This window comes from Coregonus clupeaformis, unplaced genomic scaffold (assembly GCF_020615455.1).
Source record: "Coregonus clupeaformis isolate EN_2021a unplaced genomic scaffold, ASM2061545v1 scaf6230, whole genome shotgun sequence".
NCBI classification, from domain to species: domain Eukaryota; kingdom Metazoa; phylum Chordata; class Actinopteri; order Salmoniformes; family Salmonidae; genus Coregonus; species Coregonus clupeaformis.
The window spans coordinates 3,975-11,896 of NW_025539684.1; the positions used below are offsets into that span (position 1 = coordinate 3,975).

Genomic DNA, 7,922 nt, shown 5'->3' on the forward strand with positions numbered 1-7,922 from the left:
AAAGGAGGCATGGTAGTTAGGACAGGGTTAGTAATAATATATTTTGTGATTTAGGATAATACAGTGGGGAAAAAAAAGAAGTAGCACAATTGTGAAAGTTTCTACATAAAAAGATGAGAGAGGGCATGTAATTATCATAGGTACACGTCAAATATGACAGACAAATTTGAGGAAAAAAAATCAGAAAATCACATTGTAGGATTTTTAATGAATTTATTTGCAAATTAGGTGGAAAATAAGTATTTGGTCACCTAAAACAAGCAAGATTTCTGGTAAGACTGTGACAAGAGGTGAGACGATTAATGGTACCTGTTTGAACTTGTTATCAGTATAAAAGACACCTGTCCACAACCTCAAACAGTACACTCCAAACTCCACTATGGATAAGACCAAAGAGCTGTCAAAGGACACCAGAAACAAAATTGTAGACCTGCACCAGGTGGGAAGATGAATCTGCAATAGGTAAGCAGCTTGGTTTGAAGAAATCAATTGTGGGAGCAATTATTAGGAAATGGAAGACATACAAGACCACTGATAAACCATCTGGGGCTCCACGAAGATTCACCCTGTGGGTAAAATGATAAAAGAACGGTGAGCAAAAATCAGAACCACAGGGACTGGAATGACCTGCAGAGAGCTGGGACCAAAGAAAAACTACATCAGTAAACACAGAGGATAAACTGCAGTGCAAGACGTGTCCCTGCTTAAGCCGGAGAAATCTGAATGCTAGAGTGATTTGGAGATCAGAAGAGTATTGGGAGAATGTATATGGTCAGATGAAACCAAAATAGAACTTTTGGTGTAAAAACCAATGCCGTGTTTGGAGGACAAAGAATGCTGAGTTGCATCCAAAGAACACCAGTACCTACTGTGAAGCATGGGGGTGGAAAGACAACTGGGGGTTTGCAAAGGGACAGGACGACTGATCCGGTAAAGGAAAGAATGAATGGGGCATGTATCGCGGAGATTTTGAGTGAAAACTCCTTCATCAGCAAGGGCATTGAAGATGAAACGCGGGCTGGGCTCTTTCAGCAACTGACAATGATACCAAACACACCGCGGCAACGAAGGAGTGTTGGAAGAAGAATCTGGAGGTTACTAGTTCCAGATCTCCAACCCCATAGACAATCTTTGGAGGGGAGTTGAAAGTTGTGTTGCTCAGCGACAGCCCCAAAACATCACTGCTCTAGAGGAGATCTTGCAGGGAGGAATGGGCAAAAATAAGCAACAGGTGTGAAAAACCTTGTGAAGACTTACAGAAAAATGTTTGACCTGTGTCATTGCTAACAAAGGGTATATAACAAAGTATTGAGAAACTTTTGTTATTGACCCAAATATTATTTTACATAATTAAATAAACATAAAAAATCCTACAATGGATTTTTGGATTTTTTTTCATTTTGTTGTCATAGTTGACATGTACTATGATGAAAATTAAGCTCTTCATGTTTTTAAGTGGAGAACTTGCAAATTGGTGGTGAAAAACTTTTTTTCCCCACTGTATATGTTAATGACAATCTTTTACTGAAGCAGAACCAGGTAAGACAGGGTAGACCCACCCTAGAACTAGGGCCGGACGTATCAAGCTGATCTCAGGATCAGGTTGGCCTTTTTATAACACAATTAATAAGATCACATGGATAGGTAGAACCTGATCCTAGATCAGCAATCTACTGAGACATTTGATACATACAGCCCCAGGGATCAGGGTGTGAATGTGGTATCACCTGGTATTGCTGGGGGAGTTGAAGGGATGGCACCTCTTTCTCCCTCATCTGTCGAACGCTGCACAGGACACTCAATACATTTTAGCAGCGATCAGAGGCGTCAACCGCCACCCTCTTCAGGATGGGAGCTGATCCTGGAGCCGCTTTGAACTGCGCCCCGTTAACAGGGCGCCAGGCGCACAGAGCCAAGCAGCTCCGAGCCTTGCTCGAAGGGAGGCGCCTGGGGAGAGAGAGAGGGAGGAGAATTGTTAAGTGACAGAACACATGGTTGCTTTGCATTTATGTGCTTACAGGCAGCCCTGAAGCCCCCATCAAGGCCTGCATAAATAACGAATATTAAAAATGCAAATAAAGATGTTACAAAAATAAGGCGATCTTTGATGGCTAGTTATTCCCTAACACAGTGGTTGAAACTTCTGGCTGGGAGCTACATAGGCCTGCAAGCCACATTATGCTGGTTTGCCAAATGTATATGTGACTGTAATTCCAGAGACTACAAGACTATCTAAATCACCTAAACTGGGCACTACAATCTTAATAACTGTGATAATGATACCTAAGATGTATTTTTGATATATATAGTAAGAAATAAACAATGAGTTATGAACTTAAACCCCGTTTTACAGATGGTCCTCAGTGGTGCTCAGCCTCGGGGATCTGGTGTAAACCACATGTGGGCCACAGTCATCCTGTTCTGGGTCAGGGTGCCAGTCTTGTCAGAGCAGATAGTGGAGGTGGAGCCCAGGGTCTCACAGCCTCAAGGTTCTTCAAGAAGAATAGCTTAGGTAGGGTAGACACACCTGAGAGAGAGAGAAGAAGAAGAAGAGAAGAAGAAGAAGAAGAAGAAGAAGAAGAAGAAGAAGAAGAAGAAGAAGAAGAAGAAGAAGGGAAAAGGAGAGAGACAGAAAAAAAGAGAGAGAAAAGAGAGAGACAGAGAAAGCAACAGAGATTGGGAAAAGAAGGCAGGATGAAAGAAAAGTAAAAATAGAAAATGAGAGAAAAGATTAGAAAATATAAAAAAAAAGGGGAGACAACTCAGGTGATAACCTAGACCCTCAAACCAAGCAACAACTTACTTGCATCTACAGATAAGAAACCCATGACAAACCAATACAAGGTAACTACACACCTACCCTTGAGACCTGGAGTTGTGCAAACCCCCGTCATTCCACATCCCCTGCTCCCCACTACATTAAAAATGCACTAGAGGCAACTCAAATACACAAATTCACACCAGAAGAGAAATGAAGAAAGATAGAAAGCAAGAGAAGGAAAGCCAAGCGACAGAGTAAAAGTAGTGAAAGGCGGGCGCCGGTGTATCATGCTACTTTAAAATGGCGGAACAATATGGAGCCACATACAGGCTACTAGCCAAGCAGCGAGAGGAAAAGTAGATTTAATTAACATTAGAGATATATAGTAAAGTGTATAGAAGACAACTGACTAGGGGGAGTCACTGACACTGAATGAGCAGGGTGCAGAGAGAGCCTGAAAAAGAGACAGAACAAAGAGGAAGGAGAGAAAAAGAGAGAGATATAGGTACACAAAACACAACGGCTGTGGAGAGAGAGAGAGGGAGAAAGAGAGATACACTAAAAAGGATAAAACACAAATAAGAAGAACATAAATATTACAGAAAGATGAAAATACAACATATGGAACACATGGAAATATTAGCACAGAGATAGAACACACAGAGTAAGAGACAGACAGACGAGACAGACAGACAGACAGACAGACAGACAGACAGACAGACAGACAGACAGACAGACAGACAGACACAGAAGTACAACACAAGACACAAAAGCAGAACACACACAGAAAAAGCAGAACACACACAGAAAAAGAGAACACACACAGAAAAAGCAGAACACACACAGAAAAAGCAAAACACACACAAACATAACTCACCCTCACTACCCCCAACTACCCTTTCACCCCATCCACACACAACACAACACAAAAATCCACCAAAGTATCCCCTCACAGTGACAGTAGGCTCAGCAGGCCTCGGGCACGCGTGGCCACGATGATGCCGATGAGGAAGATGACGAGCAGCTGTAGCCCAGGCAGACGGCCAGGATGAAGAAGGTGATGCCCAGGAACACGGCCACGCCCTGTGATCAGGTCGGGATGAAGCGGCCCGATCTCCTTGGCGATGGGGGTTTGCCCGACTCCAGGCCGGGAGGTGAGGGTGGGATAGGATGACGGGACGGTCGCGGTGCACACCACGAGCACGGTGGCTGGTGAGGAGAGGAGAGAGAAGGAAGTTAGATTTGATTTTACTTACATGTTATATTAGTGTATCGTCAAAGATTTGCAATACCATGTTGTGTAAAATGAGTGGTGAGTTACCCCATACAATGAAAAAGCACTGAGTTTGAGAAAATGTTAGAAGTGAAATAAATGTTTTTAATAATCATTTGTGTATCACTCCCTTACATAAATGGCCCTAAAGTAACCATTCAAAAAAAATGAATATTGAGTGTGAAGTGTTTATGAAATACACGAAGTATAAGGTCTGATAAATGACTAAAATGTAAAATGTAAGTATTTATTATGCTACCAGTGCAGGTGCCATGTTTGACCACATGTGCTGTTGGAGGCGGGTCATTGTCACGAAGCCACAGCCGTTATGAGAAGTTTACAAAGAGAAAGTGTAGGAATAGAAATAATGACACTCAAATTGAAAATCATTAAACAAAAAAAGGATTTATGGTGTAATGAGGTGGTAGATTAAATGTAACAGGCGCAGGGGAGCTTTCTAAATGCATCCAATGGCAATGTACGTGCGTATAAAGGTCGATTGAATAAGCAGTACACCCGACATTGCCTAAAAAAAGCAAAGACATGCTAGGGAGTGCTGGTTAACGCTTAAAGCTGAACGATGAATCAGGTTAGCCATTTATGTCTGTGACATTGACAATACATTAGACCACTGAACCATAGGGAGGCGGTAAGTAATATTGACACCAGATGGAGGTTAAAGATGAAGGATATGGACAGATGGGAAGGAAAAGGCAGCCAGGGAATTAAAGAAGAGGGAGGGAAAAGAGAGGTGAAAGGAAGAAGGAGAGAGAGACAGAGTGTGGGGGGGGGGTTGGGATGCTTGTTAAAATGGTGGGTGCCTGTTGCTATGGAGCTAGGCATTTTCCTTCAACCCGCTCAGGTGGATAAAGAGAAACGGGAGGGAAAGAAAGAAAACACAGGAATGGAAAAGACAAAGAGTGATGGGGAAATGATGGTTATGAGGAAAAAATGATGATGATGATGATGATGATGATGATGATGGTGATGAGAAGAAGGAAATGGGTAGAGGAAGAGAAGGAGGGAGATGAGGATGATGCAGTTGACAAGAGTCGACCATACCTTCAACACAGTTGGTGGAGAAGAAAGGAGATTGTTAGGGGGTTGTCATGGGTACAGTCAGGTGACGGCTCTGGGGTTTGATTCACCAGTCAGGGAGGAGTTATCCACCTATAGGAGAAGGACAAAATCTAAGGAATCTTGTTTACAATTAAAAAGCGATGAAAATGTGTAGTTGTGTGAGTGTGTGTTATATTTTAATGTGAGTATGTATATATATGTGTGTGTGTGTATGTGTGTGCATTGATTATATCTTGTGGGGTAAGGAAATCCTCAAAAGTAAGGATAGTAAAAGAAGAAACATATTCCAAAGTATTTTAAGTAGTGGTTAGGTATAGTTAGGATTAGGGGTTAGAATTAGGGTCAGGTTTAGGAATTAGTTTTTTTTAAATAGGATTTTGAACGGAAATAAATGTTTAGGTCACAAGGATAGTAAAACATATGGGTGTGTGTGTGTGTACCTTGAGCCATGAGCAGAGACGATCCTGAGGTCGGCAGGGGATCCGTCTCCTCCCTTCACCTCAACCAGGTCTCCAGCCACCACCTCCTCAGCATTGATCTGCATCTTCTCACCCTCACGGATACAGGTGTTTGGACAGAGGAACCCCAATGGTGAAGTAGGAAAAACAAACCAACCATTAACTGACTATACATACAGGTGTAACATGGGGTAACAGTAAAACCAACCACACACATCACTGACGATAAACTAACTAGTAATGATGGGTTTTTATGTATAAATGTAATTGCATAGAGATTGGCAGATATATAGTAGACTGTAAAGTAATCAACTAACCATTGACTGACCATTGACACTGACCATAGAAGGACTCTGGATAGAAAAAATGTACTGACCATGGGTATAATGGCACAACAATGTAGGTATGTGGGTTTTAGGGGGAACATAGGGATTAGGGTCACAGGTTATTTTGAGTCACTGCCACAACTTCCCCACCCATAGTCATCTAGAAAAAAAAGTTGGATTAGAATTTGTAAAACACTTATGATGGGAAATAGGATTGGAAATGAGTATCAAGACACTGAGCCCTATGGTCAGAGATATCAACTAGATTCAGCCGCGATGATGGGGGCCGAACATGATTACAAATAATCGTAGACTGCAACATTGACGAAGAAACCAAAATATATAACATGATAATACATAATAATTTCAAACCATGCTTACATTTTGTATATGATACACCATCTATATATTTGTGTGGGAATACTTTGGAACAGATTTCCACAAAAAATCATTGTAGTGATTTGGTGGTGTTTTACTGTCTTTTGGTCGACAATAACAAAAAAAAAAAGAACTTGGGGGCAAATAGAAATCAACTGCGGGCCAAATTCGTGCCTGCAGGCCGCTAGTGGAGGAACCCTGCTATAACTGGTGGGAATGTAGGAGACAATAGGATAGGGTGGTAAGGAGATCTAAGAGGTTTGCTTTACCTGGGGCACCATGTTCTTGAAGACTCATGATTTTGGAGCTCTTGGCCTCCTGGAAGTAGGAGAAACAGCCGGGTGATGATGACAACAGCCGAGAGAACGATACCCAGGTACAACTGGAGAGAGAGAACTCCAGCAAACAATGTAAAAAACAAACATATTGGAACATTTTATACAAAAGTTTTATAAATTATTTTTAAATGTTTATCAAATAACGCAGGAATTTTAAAAGCATTCATGGGATGTAGAATGTTAGCTGAAAACCAAATTGGGACTCCATTGAACGCTACCAAGTTGCAGGAACGTCACTATTTGTGGGAAAATATATATATAATTTATTGTTTGATAATGTGATTATGGTGCCTAGCTTTTTAATGAATTTAGGTTGAAGTTGAACTATATAGCTGGATCTAAAATGCACATGACATGAGGGTTGAGGGTCAATTCAAAATTGAATTGAGAATGGTGATCAATTCAATTAGTTTTGAATTTTGCTGAAATAGTACACAGGATGAGAATTATTTGAATTTGATTTGAATTAATGGAAATATATAGGATAGGAAGTAAATATTGATAAATTCAATGAAATTCGTGAAATTCAAATGATTTAGTATTACTTATGTATAACTGGAGAGAGAGGGAAGAGAGAGAGACAGAAATATGTTTAACCATTTATCATTTTAGATGGTGTATATTTCATTCATTTGGGATTGGTTGAAGCATATAGCTGGATCTAAGAAACACATGGGACTTTGATCATCTAACACTAGACCACTAGACACTAGACACTTAATTGTTACCAAGTCATAGAGTTCCAAATCTTTTAGTGCCAAGTAAGAATCAGCCACAACCCCCACAAGCTTGAATCCTAATGCTCATTTTGGAAAACACTACATTAATGAACCCAAAAGGCCATCTATAACCTTGCATCCCTTCCCCTGCCAAGTGATAATGGTGCTATTTTGTGGGGGTTGTACTCACATGTTCTCCTGCGGGCTGCCCTCGGTGGCGGCCTGGATGGCGTGAGGCAGGAAAGCCAGAGGATGGGGCAGTCACAGCAGGGATGGAGAAAGACAGGGAAGAATGACCACTGGGGGTGGTAGGGGAGGGGAGGGCATTGGGGCCGACACGAGCCAGGTACTAGCGGCCTAGCATTTTGGTCAGACCCTGAAGAGGGGGTGAGAGGGGAGAGAGGAGGGAGAGGGATTGGTGATATTTTGTGTGAAACTGATATGACATTAATGTTATAAAATGTTTAATTTGAAAAGCCCCAACACAGGTTTGGGAAGGTTGAGGTATGAATTTAGAACATATGGTAGCGCATTTCTGGCATAGCTCCCGATGGACATCTTGTGTTCGGTCTAAAAGAGAAAAGTTGAA

General features: G+C 41.5%; 1 pseudogene; it reads right to left on the reverse strand.

Moving 5' to 3' along the window:
• Positions 1-1,808: 1,808 nt before the first annotated feature.
• LOC121566420 lies at positions 1,809-7,585 on the reverse strand (annotated as a pseudogene).
• Between the last annotated feature and the right edge of the window lie 337 nt (positions 7,586-7,922).